General features: G+C 32.3%; 1 long non-coding RNA gene across 3 annotated transcripts in view; it reads right to left on the bottom strand.

Moving 5' to 3' along the window:
• Positions 1–12,253, bottom strand: part of LOC136291446 (uncharacterized) — a 415,408-nt gene that overhangs the window by 115,719 nt on the left and 287,436 nt on the right. Inside the window, exon 1 of one of the 3 annotated variants that reach the window (XR_010721545.1) lies at positions 6,502–6,543. The exons of the other annotated variants lie outside the window; for them this stretch is intronic. This is a non-coding gene — a long non-coding RNA (uncharacterized lncRNA). Of the gene's footprint in view, positions 1–6,501; positions 6,544–12,253 lie in introns of those variants that run through there. 3 annotated transcript variants of the gene reach the window in all.

Below are 12,253 nucleotides of genomic sequence, written 5' to 3'. Positions count from 1 at the left end.
CTGTAGTCGGTTGATTTTTTGTTTGGTTGGGTTTGGTATTTTTTTTTTTTGTTTGTTGGTGCAAGTTTTTGTTGTTGGTTGGTTTGGTCTTTGACTGGTTGGTTTTGGTTGTTTGTGGGTTTTTTGTTTTTATTTTTGGGATTTTTTTGTTTGGTTGGTTTTTGGGAGTTTTGGTTTTGGTGTTTTTTTATTTGTTTCTGTTTTGTTTTGGGGGGTTTTGCGATTTTGTTACTATTATTATTATTATTATTATTATTATTACTATTATTATTACAGACCAACATCAGAGTGCAGCATCGTAAGAGCTTCCCTAGTTGTTTTTTTATGAGGCTAACTCAGGTAGGGAAAACAATCTGCTGCAGAAACTGCATATAACTTTACTGGCATTAACATACTTCACGTTTCAGCAAGGTTGCACAGTCTGCAAAGTAGGTTTTCTCCACAGATCTTAGGGCAGAGGAGTAGGGTTACAAAAGAGATTTAATCTCCTACTATGATATTTAGAACTAAAAAGGAATAATATGGACTCATATTTTTCTTCTATTGAAAACTCATGAAAAATTATTTTAATATCTTTATCTTCTTGACCAGCCTCTGTATGACTTGTTCATATGTAAAATGTACTGGTCCCAGGAGTAAATATCTGCACTAGTTCAGAAAAAAACTTCTTAGTTTATGATGATTTCTTTTAGTTTGCTTTTACTCTTTCTAGTTTTCAGTTAGTGTCATGCATGTTTCTGTTTATTATGATCTTATTCTAATTATTTTCTTTAGACTATTTTAAAAATTTAAAAAAGGAAATAGGTTTAGACACATGCAATATTTTTTTATCTTCCATGTTGCATTTAACCCTGTTTTTTATGTTGCTTTTTTACTCTTTATATTTGGAAATTTACTTAAATAAGATGGTCTCATACCAAAAAAAACCAACCAAACAAACAAAAAAACCCTAAATTTTTAGGTTTCTAACAATAGTTGTACAAGTTCACTGCTAATTTCTTGAGTCCTTAAAGAAAATAGAGGGCAATCGGAGCAACACTGGAATTATATTATTTCCTTATCTGCTTAAGAATTAACAGATAAACTGAAAAAAGCATATGTATTTTTATATATATATGTGTGTGTGTGTATATAATCTCTGAGGCAGCTTGTTCAGTATATTTAAAGCTGTTTAGAAATAATATTATTAAATATATCTTAAAATATAAAGAAAAATATTCCAATTAAATTGGTTGCCATAAAGTTTAAAATTTGTAAATAGGTCTGATGCTCTCTTCTGTGGTGAATCATTAAAATTGAAAACAAATATTCTACTAAGTCTTTTTATTTAAGTGTTTATAGCTTTCACATTTATATTGTTTGACTATTTTAAGTGATAAAATAACTATTAGTACATTTCTACAGAAGAAGAAATTTGTTTCTCTATGTAAGTCCTTACTGTGCATGAAATATTATAGTTCTGGAAATCTTAGGGAAAAGGTTTGTATCCAACAGAGAAAAGTTTATCATAGTTTTCAAAAATTTGGAAAGCATAGGTATACTACCTACTGCTGGGCAACCTTTTTCGTTGCAAATATTTAACCTGGCTGTATAAAATGAAGTTCTGAATGTGGTTTCATATGCTTTAGTATCATTTTCATCAAGCAGAAATATGAATACTGCACACATTGCTATACACACAGGGAAATCTAAGACAATGGCAGCCATTTTTTTCTACTCCTAATTCTTCCCACATGCAAGAGTCACTTATTACTACTCCAGGAGTTTCTAACCACCCTCACTGTGGCGAGCAGAACTTGAGTCTTCTATCACCCTTAAAACATTACAGAAATGCATTTTAAAATTGCTTACATCAGCTGTTGGATTGTATGAAATTAATTTAATGCTGCTCATTAATGGCATTTCCCACACCTATCTCCAAAGACTATGCTTTTAAATTGATTTTATGTGAGTGTTATACCATGAAGATTGCGTAGATTCAATCCCTCTTCCAAACAAAAGGTGTGGTCCCATAGGTTTTACCTTTACTGTCCATTTCTCTGAACACAGGATATTAGTAGACAAGAATAAAAAGAAGATTAAAAAAAAAAAAAAAAGTCAGAAATTTGTTTCACCAAGGTAAAAAAGTTATAGGATTAGATTTTTTTTTTCTTCATCCTGGCTATAACAAATTACATCCTCATAAAAGGGAGAAAATAGTATTGAAATCTTTAACTAATTTGGTTCACAGCTGAGTAACATAATGAACTGTCAAGAAATTAATCCCAAATTATACCAACACCAAGAATTTGGTGTATGTTTTACCTGTTATTTGTATAATAATTCTAACTGATGTCTGAGTGTGTGAGGCCTGAAGCCAACAACATTAGACTATTGGTGGGATTGCATATTTTCATCTACAATGGCCCTGTAGTTCAAATTATATGGAAAGGAAAAAGAATTCATGTAAAACCAAACACATTGTTCAGTAAGACACTTCCATTAGCCAAAGTCACTCTTTGGATAACATTTGAGTCAAAGAAAAAATGATAAGCACTACACAGAACTTGGAAAATCCAACAAAGACATGAAAGGTGCCTTGTCCATAATGTATCCATACCCTATGCATTGCAGTTTCATTAAACACACCTGTCACAAGAAAGGAAATACTACTATTTTTATTTAACACAAGAAAAAAATTTTGTAGCTTTTGGTCAGAAGAGGATGTATTCCCCAGAACTGAACAGATGAGAGTTAGATAGACCAAGGATAACACGTAAACAGTAGCTGTTGAGTCTGTTTCTCATCTCAAGCTTGCAGTGTTCTGAATATTTGGTTTTCTTTGTGGCATAAGTGTTCATTTCTCCCTTTCCAAATTTTTTTTAGTTGCAAAAAGACACAGCCTCTTAGTTTAGAAAAACAACATATGTTTGTGTAAAAAAAAAGAATCAAAAAAGTTGCAGAAAAAATACAAAGCAACTTCAGGATGTTTTCTCAATTAAAAAAAAAAAAAAACAACAAAGCAACAAAACAACAAAACAAACAAAACAAAACAAAAACAATTAACAGTGTCTCAAAAGGCATATTGCGTACCACTGAATTTTTTGCATAACCTTTAGCCATTTAGAGTCACCAGCACTGGAAGGTGTCACTGTGCTGAAACGAATCTTCTATTTCCTTTCTCAACAAAAGATTTTTTGAATAAAATTAATCCAAGGAACACAACTTGAAGTGTGTAAAGCTTGGACAAAATTATCTGTGAAAATGTGGTTGAAGAAAATATAAGATAAAATTTGACTCTGAATCTAAACTTGAAGATTACATTAAAGATCTGATACAGAATACTTCTAAGATGATGTGAAGATGATGTCAAGCATAATGGCCAATGATATAATTTGAAATTATTTTAGAAATAATGTGGAGAATCAAATTGAAATTCAGTGGGAAAAAAAAAAAGAGGAAGTATTATACTTCAAAGGAGATGTCAACATAAAATGGAAAATTCTGAAACAGCAACACTGCAGAAGAGACTTGAAGAAATATGGGGTAAAAACATGTCACACTTCACAGTACTAAGGTCATACCTGAAGCATGGCATTCTAATATTTTTGCAAGAAAGCTTTGGTTTAACTTTTTTTTTTTTTTCCCTCCAGAGGTGGACTGAATGATTTGAGAATACTGTGATTCTTTAAGGGCCTTGAGGGCCTTGTTTCGACACAATGTTAAGAGTGGAAGTGGAAAAGAAAGAAAGAGAAAGAGAAAGAGAAAGAGAAAGAGAAAGAGAAAGAGAAAGAGAAAGAGAAAGAGAAAGAGAAAGAGAAAGAGAAAGAGAAAGAGAAAGAGAAAGAGAAAGAGAAAGAGAAAGAGAAAGAGAAAGAGAAAGAGAAAGAGAAAGAGAAAGAGAAGAAAGATACCCTCTATTCTAGTGATGATGAAAACCTTCCTGTATCAGCTAATGCAGAGAAAAGATAAGGAATCTCTTTCTAATCTAGAAATAAAAGAACAGCTTTTTTTTCCATGCATTTTTCAGAGTTTGAGAGACAAAAGTTCAAACACCCTCTGTTAACAGAGAAAAAAAAATCTGCCACTGCTAACCTTGTTTTCCAGCCTAATTGAAACCTCTTAACTGAAACCTGTAACACAGTATAACATCACACTGGCTTATCTTTGCCTAAAATGCCAGTAATCCTTTTGCTAACCCTAAAATTCAATATCCTCTAATACATCCTCCTACAAATTCAGAAGTAACTTTTAAAATTGTGTATATCCTTAACAGATATCAATAAATTATTGCATTTCCTTTTGTGTTCTGTAATGGATTAAACTTTTTGAGAAAAACAAACAATAATGTAAAATACTTGTATATGCCAGCAATATTCACTGTTAAGACATATACATAGTATTCATTCTTGAAGTACTGGATAAGACTAGGATGTGTTGATGGTCAGGCTTCATGTTTCATGTCTTGTATAAGATTAACAAGACCTCATTCAGTTTACAGGTGTTGCCCTACAGGCATCAAGCAGTTTCACAGCAAACTAAGAAGTCTCTTTAGGTAGAGCATCATTATTTAACATGACAAAGAATTATACAGCTATATTTAGATTTTCTGATAGGTAAATTGAGTTTAACTTAGGAAAATGGATTATAGCATATTAGTCAAGATACTGCTATCATTATTCTTGGAGAGGTTCTTTGTTCCAGTCAATTTGTTTTATGCCACTGTGGTAGGAGAAAAGAAGTAAAATCAATCTGCAAGACTCCCCTCAATATGGAAAATTACTAACAAAATAGACCACTGTTTCTCACATTTCCACAGTACTCTGCACAGGGAGATGGTCAGGAACGAATTTTAGGTAAGTGTATTAAAACTTGGGCTCAGTCCAACGTCAGCTGCAGTTCAGCTGGGCAGATGCCAGTCAGGTGGGGAGGCATGAGTCAGCTGATACAAATAAATGCATGTCCCAGATTCTGAAGTGCTACAGCACACAGCTAATGAGTTGTAAAAGGAGGAATGGGGATAAAGGAAGGTAGCCACGAGCATTAATTGCAAGCAATTTCAGTCTGCCTTTGGAAAGCAGAATGATATCAGCTTTTTGTTTGATAGAATTCCACATGAACAGCTTATGATTGAAAAAAAGATCATGTTTCAAGCCGATTGTATTCTGACTTCATTCTCATTTTCTGATTTTTAGTGTTGATCTTAAGGGTTGGAATTTAACCACTGATCTGAAGTTCTAAGGAAAGTGGCTCTGGTTGACCCTATTGTTTGATGAGGGGATCACAGTTGCTTCAGTATGACTATAGGAAAAACTAGCTGTCCACTTTTGTATGGACATGGGTTTTTTTGATAATGTGACTAGGAAATTTCTAAGCAACTTTTGCAATATATAAATTTTATACCAAAATACTTTCCGGAGTGTCTTGAAGTTCTATGACACAGAGGTCTAAAAGCCTTGCAATATGTATTCTTATACTAGTAAAATGAAATAATTTATTATATGAATATAGGTACTATTCATACAGTTTTTATACCAATAACTAAAATTTTAATATCAACAGAGTTGGGAATTGCTTATATGAGTATGAAATTAGAATTAGTCTTTGTTCATGTAATGCATTATTAAGAAATTAATCCACATTAGCTTAGTAAACATCTAAGAATAGTAGGTATGTGAAAAAACCAGAGTGATATTAAAATACCAAGTAAATCTAACATAATTCTATGCTCCCTTGTGTCAAGTATACAGAAATATGGAGCATGTGATCTCACAGGAATTCAAAACATTAATGACTAAATAAACACAACAGAAAATAGGTCACAATAGCTTTATTTTTTCCCTAAAAATCACACATTCTTTTCTATATGCAGTTAGAAGTACCATTCTTGTTTATTACAATTCCTTGCCATGTGCCGTATATTATACATAATTCTGGTTTATTAAATTCCTGAAGCATGCAATATAAGGAACTTAATAGATTTTATGCAAAATCATTATATAAAAAAATAAGAGCAGATGGTCCTCAACACATCAAAAACTTTCTATAGCAGTTTCATATTTTGTTTAAATTAAACAAAATATAAAGTTACCTTTGTGACATCTAACTTATTTTAATTTATTCTGCTGTGCAGTTTTTCTTACAGGTTTTCTTTCTTTTTATAGCATTAAAGTAAAAAAAATCGTGTTCATGTTCCTTAGATATTTAGTTGTTTACCATTTCTGAGTTGTACCATCAACCTATACAGATATTTATTTATTCCTACTTTTCCACAAGAAGGAAATCTATTGCTATCAATAGAGCACATAATTCATCTCACAGAATTGCCTAAAGGAAAGAAAGCGAGCATTACACTGGGAATCTTAAACTAGTATGTTTTAAGCGCTGTAGCTCTACAGTTCTGTGACGTCTTTCCCTTACAACTCACTCATTTTGTGTTCTCCCTGACACCAGCCATGTCAGAAGATGAATGGTAGAGCAAATAAAACTAAAAGAAGTTATGGAAATTAAAAAAAAAAAAACAAAAAAAAAAAAAAAAAAAAAAACAAAAAAAAAAAAAAAAAAAACCCCAACCATACAAACTTGTTGCTCCTGAGAGATTTAAACAGCATATCTAATGATGGGCTCTCTCCTGTTGCCATGTATAATATGTATCTTATGATCTTCCCCAGCCACCCCAGCCAATGTTCTGAAATAATGTCTGATATGCATCCATGTCTTCGAACTTACGCAGTAAATAATTAGACTTATAATAAACAATGAACAGAATAGTCAAAAAGGGCTATAAAAAGTTATGGTCATGAAAAAAACCAACCAATTTTCTCAGTCATATTTTGAACAAAGATGCTTATTATAGATAAATATATAGGTATTATTGATTTTGGGGTCTATACACTTATACCATCATATACTGCAATATTTGAAAGAAAAAAAGAAATTCTTCCTTTCACTATATTTGTCAGTTCTAATAGTGCCTTTTTTTATAAGACTCTATAATCTTACTTGCTTTATCTTTTCAGTTTCTCTGAAAAGTAACTGTGTAATTTAAGGAAATAAAACACTGGACTGTATACTCTCCTGGAAGTGGTACAACAGGTGTAAGAATTATTCCAAACATAGTTAAAATTCCGCACCTTTCACCTCTTTCCCTCTTCCCATCTATCTCTCCTTTATTTTTTTAAATTGAATTCTTTAAAAGTCTTATCTAATGATGTGACCATTCCAAGATATATGATCATATAATAGGTGAGGAGAGGAGAAAGCCTCCAGACAGAGGAAAATCCTGTTATTGATCTTGCCACCTCATTTCATTTTCCAGGACAACTGTGACATAACTACTTGAGTGAGTTGTCATGTTTTATTTGCACTTTTTGCTGAAATGATACTTTGCATTCTAAAACAAAAGTTTTATTTTTTCATCCATTGAAGCATAAATCAAGAATACTTTTCTAGAAGCTGTATCTCAGCATTTCAAGTTTTCTGAATCCTGCTAGAAAGTGAGAAAACTCATTACCAACAGAGTTAACCAGCACAAGCTATAGAATATAATTTGCCTTGTTTTCAGGAAAAAATAACAATTCTCTTATTAACTTAATATAAGGGAACAATTTGTAACAAGTTCTGGGAAATTAGTAATATCAAGAAGTAATCATGCTGTAAATTCTCACAAGGCTGCACCCTGTTTGATCTGCCTGTGTCCCAGTAGAGACACTGCAGTCCTATTTTAAGGGTCACAGTTAATAGGAAAACAGATTGTGGTCAACACAAAACTAACAATTTTGGTTGTAATAGAATATCAGTGCCCAAAATGGAGAAAAACACATTAACACATGGTTTTGCTCTTCAGCAGCAGGTTAATTTTACCCCTCAAATTATGGAGAAGAGCCAAAAGAACTCAAAACAAACCATGGGGCCTATCTGGATACTGAAAATCCTTACGACTTTTCTACTCCTAAATTCCAGAAAGCTATCAAATTTCCTCCCAACCTGGATGCCAGAAGCTGTCCCTTAAGGTGGCAGTAACAATATTTTTCCATCTATCTGTCCTTCTCATTCATTACAAATGCCAAATTTTCCCGCTTTCCCTTAAATTTGTCTTAGAACAATTGATGGCACCATACCGTAAAACAAATAAAAATGTCCAAAGTGATATAAAATACTTCAGGAAAGTATCCAAAGTAATATTTAATATGTAGAAGTTCAATGGATACCTTGATGACTGGGAATAAGTCATACTTGCAATTAATTAGAATTCCACAAAATTTACACACTGTGAAGAATAAGCAATGACATGCATAGAATGATGCTGTAAAAAAAAAGAATCATAGAATGATGCTGTAAAAATCATGTAATTTTTAATGTCATCAGTATGTTTTGATCTATAACAACAAAAATGGTAGAGCTCTAAGGTGGGGAGAGGTTTTGCTGAAGCTTATAGAAATAAAATGTGACATTCATAGAGACTAAAAAGAGAAATAGTCTTATTCTGCTTAAATATAGCTGAACATACCTCCTCAAAATTACCCCATAGAAGAGATCAGATATGTCAAACAAGTTAATTGACTTAAGTGAGAGTTAGACATAATCATAGCTGTAGGCATTGACTTGGTCCCCACATATTTTCTGTACTTGTCAGAAAAGGACAAATGCTTCCTAAAAGTATGCTAGCTAAAATGAGCAAGACCTCAAAAATGAGAAGAAAATGATGACAAGCAATGATGGTATCTGAAAAAAAAAGCATTGAAAGCGTAGAAAAATCAAACATCACCTATCATTTACTTATTAATCTCTAAAGTGACAAAGGAACAAATATTTTCTAAAAGAAAATATTAATTCCATTAACAATATGACTAACGACTTTAACAAGAGAAGAAATAATAATATTGTTTCATTTTGAGGTGGTCTATTAAATACAAGTTTGAACAACAAAGCAGGAAACAAAGCAAGACGCTTATTGAGTTTAAACATTTAACATGTAACATGACATTTAAACATTTAGACATATAACATGACAAAGTAAATATTTCTGAAACAGATCCACTGCATACACCTGAAGTAGGTTAATTTTCTGCTGTACAGAAGTATTCACATTCAGAAGCTAGTATTCTTCACTACTGAAGATGAAACAGAGTATTTAGCTTTCAGACATGTTGATAAACCCTTCTTGACTTCAGCACAAGTAGAGAAAGACAAACTAGGAGTAAGCTAACTGAAGGTTCTACCCCAATTTTTAAGTTCGACAAAAAATATTTTTTATATTTTTTTTCTTGAGGATCTAAAACACTGTCCTCAAATTTTAGTATTTAGGCAGGAGACAAATTTATTACATTTCCTCATAGATTTACTGTGGTTTTTATTTTGCTTTTGCTACTGATTAGCATCTATTCTCCTCATGTTTTAATATTTAAATATATTTCCTTAAGAAAGAAAGAACTTCCTGACCATGGGAAGCAGTGAATGAATTCCTTATTTTGCTTTATTTTTCTGTGCAGTTTTTCTTTACTGATTAAATGGCCTTTATCTCAACCCATGAGTTTTCTCTCTTTTATTTTCTGATTCTCTTCCCTGTCCCAACCTGGGTGAGAGGGGGCAAGTTAACTCTACTGTGCTTAGTTGCCACCTGGGGTTAAACCACAACACAACTTCATGCAATGTTTTTTGAAAATTTTCAGGAAAACATATATTTCTTAAAGGACATTCTGAATTTCCTTTAAAATTTTTAACTCCCATCAATAACATTTCATGAAGCCTTTACGTTATTCAACCAATAACACTCTCATTAATTAAAGGGATTTTTTTTTTCCTTGCAAACAAGTGACTCTGAGAAAGAGTCTGGTAAATTCTGAGTATATAAATGACTATTAAATTCTCCTTCTGTTTTCCAAATTTTAATTTTTTTGTACAAATCCACAAAAGGTTATGTTTTCCTCCTACTTACCACTACAATATGTGTATCCACTTAAGTTTTCAAATATCAAAGAATGGAATATTCTCAAGGTAATGGTAGGGACAAAGAGAGGAAATAGACAACCTTATGTTTCATTGGTCTGAAAATGATGAAACACACTTGTTCCAGTGTTTAGACTGTTCAAAGCTGTCACAAGAGCTCAGGATAAAAAATTGAGCCTAATTAGTTCTGCATTCCCTTGCCTCAATTTGGCTGAGCTACATTAAATGATTTCTTTATCAGGCTGCTCTTGGAATTAGTCATGTATACTCTGTAATTGTTTTGCATTCTTAGCATATGTGTCCTCTGCCTCGATTTCATTTTAATGTGTTTTTAGATTATATGCAGCAGTTTGCATGTGCATGTGTTTGTTTAAGTAGATATGTACACAAAATCCACATAAAGATTCACAATGCAAGTATTTTGTTTTGAACAACATGCATAGAGATAATTCTGTTTCATAGTTGCAAAACTTTGAAAGAAATCAAATGTGCCACAGAAATTGCCATGATAGAACAAATTATTCATCACTTGGCATGGTGATAGCATTCAATTCTTTACAGCTCCATCATGCTTCTTGTGTGCATCAGCTAAAATTTTTGCAACATTTCAGTGTATAAACTCTTTAAGAACACTAACTTCGAACATTTAAAGGTTACTGCTCAAAAAACCCACAAAAATCAAACAAGCAAAAGAAACTAATACTTCTTATAAGTCGCAGTCAAAAGTGGCTATAAAGAAGAACAGGGTAGATTTCCCTAAAATCTCTTGTAATAGTTTCTCCTATCAAAGTGTGGGATTCTAATGATGTGATATGGATTACTGTAATTTATGGGTTCTGCCAGAGTTACAAACAAAACCAAAATTTTGTAGCAGCTCTCTATTCTGTTTCATCTTTCTATAACGAACTTAAATCTGTTCTTTCATTCTCTACATATGTGTAGCTGGAGCTAGTCTCAAAAAGTGGATATAAGTGGCTCTACCCTGTCAGTCTCCTAGCTTTTGTTTTCTCACCCGTTAAAGAACAGCAGAAGTTACTGCTTAAGTCCCGCTCTACCCTTGAAGACTTTAAAAGTACAGTACTCAGTCATTCTGCAGTAGTGGCATGTGTCAGCTCTCTACATACTTATGTTTTAGAGGCTTGCAAAAAATAAATGAAATTACTAGAAAGATCTCTAAAGTGTCTTAACTTGGCTCTGTTAGGCATACGTGGACTGAAATAGTTCAAAGTTTTGTGATTTAGACAAATGTTTACTGCTTCTGTTGACCATTAAGAATTCAGCAAACAGCACATATAACTCCTCATCTGCCAAAGTCTTGCTTCAGACAGGTTTTCTCAAGAATTAGTTAGCTGCACACTAATTATGTTACACTGTTAGTGATAATGTTACAAACTACAAAAGTGTATTTGCCGAAACACATCACACGTACTTCCTGTCCATGTACTTTCTAATAATACTAATATGCATTCATACTAGAAAAAAAAAATGGAAGAAACATCAAGTAAAATTTCAGTCTATGAAATTTTATAAGGGTTATCTGTAACGAAAAAAAACCCCAACCCCAAATCACCTATTTCTACAACAAAAAAAAAAAAAAAAATCAGACCACCTTAAATAGTAATGACATTAATAAATTCATCTCTAATGATGAAATCTAGGTGTTTGTGAGACAAATAAAAAACAAAGAGATAATTAACACTAAAAAGAAACGAGTCAGAAAACAAAAGAGTTGATTTACAATGCAGTTTTCAAAGGCCAAAATAGATAATCATAAACAAAGAGTAGATTCAAATAAAAAATAAAATTAAAGCCAGGGAGAAGGGAAAAGAAATAAAATAAAATGGCAAAGGAAACCAAAATAACAATGGAACCACTGAAAGAATTCAATATATAAACAAGATGACATGCAAAAATGGAACGACAGACAATAGGTAGCAAAACCATCTAATTATCAGACATATTATGAGCGAATATAAAATACGAAAAGATTTCTTCTTGAAACTTTTTAAATTAAAGCACCTCAATTTTTTGGTCAGTTGATTTTGTTTTGGCTTTGGTTTTGTTTTGGTTATTTGAGTCAGGAGTCCAAGATAGTTAAAATCTTTGAAAGGAAACTGCTTGGACTTTAAATGAGCATACCCAAGACAGCAAAAGTTTCCAATTTCCTAAACTGTATTTAATTACAACACACAGAAAAAAATACTGCTACAAGTCAGTATTTTAAACAGATTTTCTCTGATAAAATATAAAAGTTTTGAGAGAGATTTCTGCTCTGCCCACTGGGTCATCATAGAAAAAGAAAAATTCCCATGATTCCCCCTTTCTG

This window comes from Chamaea fasciata, unplaced genomic scaffold, assembly GCF_029207755.1.
Source record: "Chamaea fasciata isolate MVZ Bird 193981 ecotype frontalis unplaced genomic scaffold, bChaFas1.0.hap1 SCAF_1, whole genome shotgun sequence".
In the NCBI taxonomy this organism is placed as follows: domain Eukaryota; kingdom Metazoa; phylum Chordata; class Aves; order Passeriformes; family Sylviidae; genus Chamaea; species Chamaea fasciata.
The sequence above is the reverse complement of the archived record's forward strand: the minus strand, read 5'-3'. Positions and strand labels throughout refer to the sequence as shown.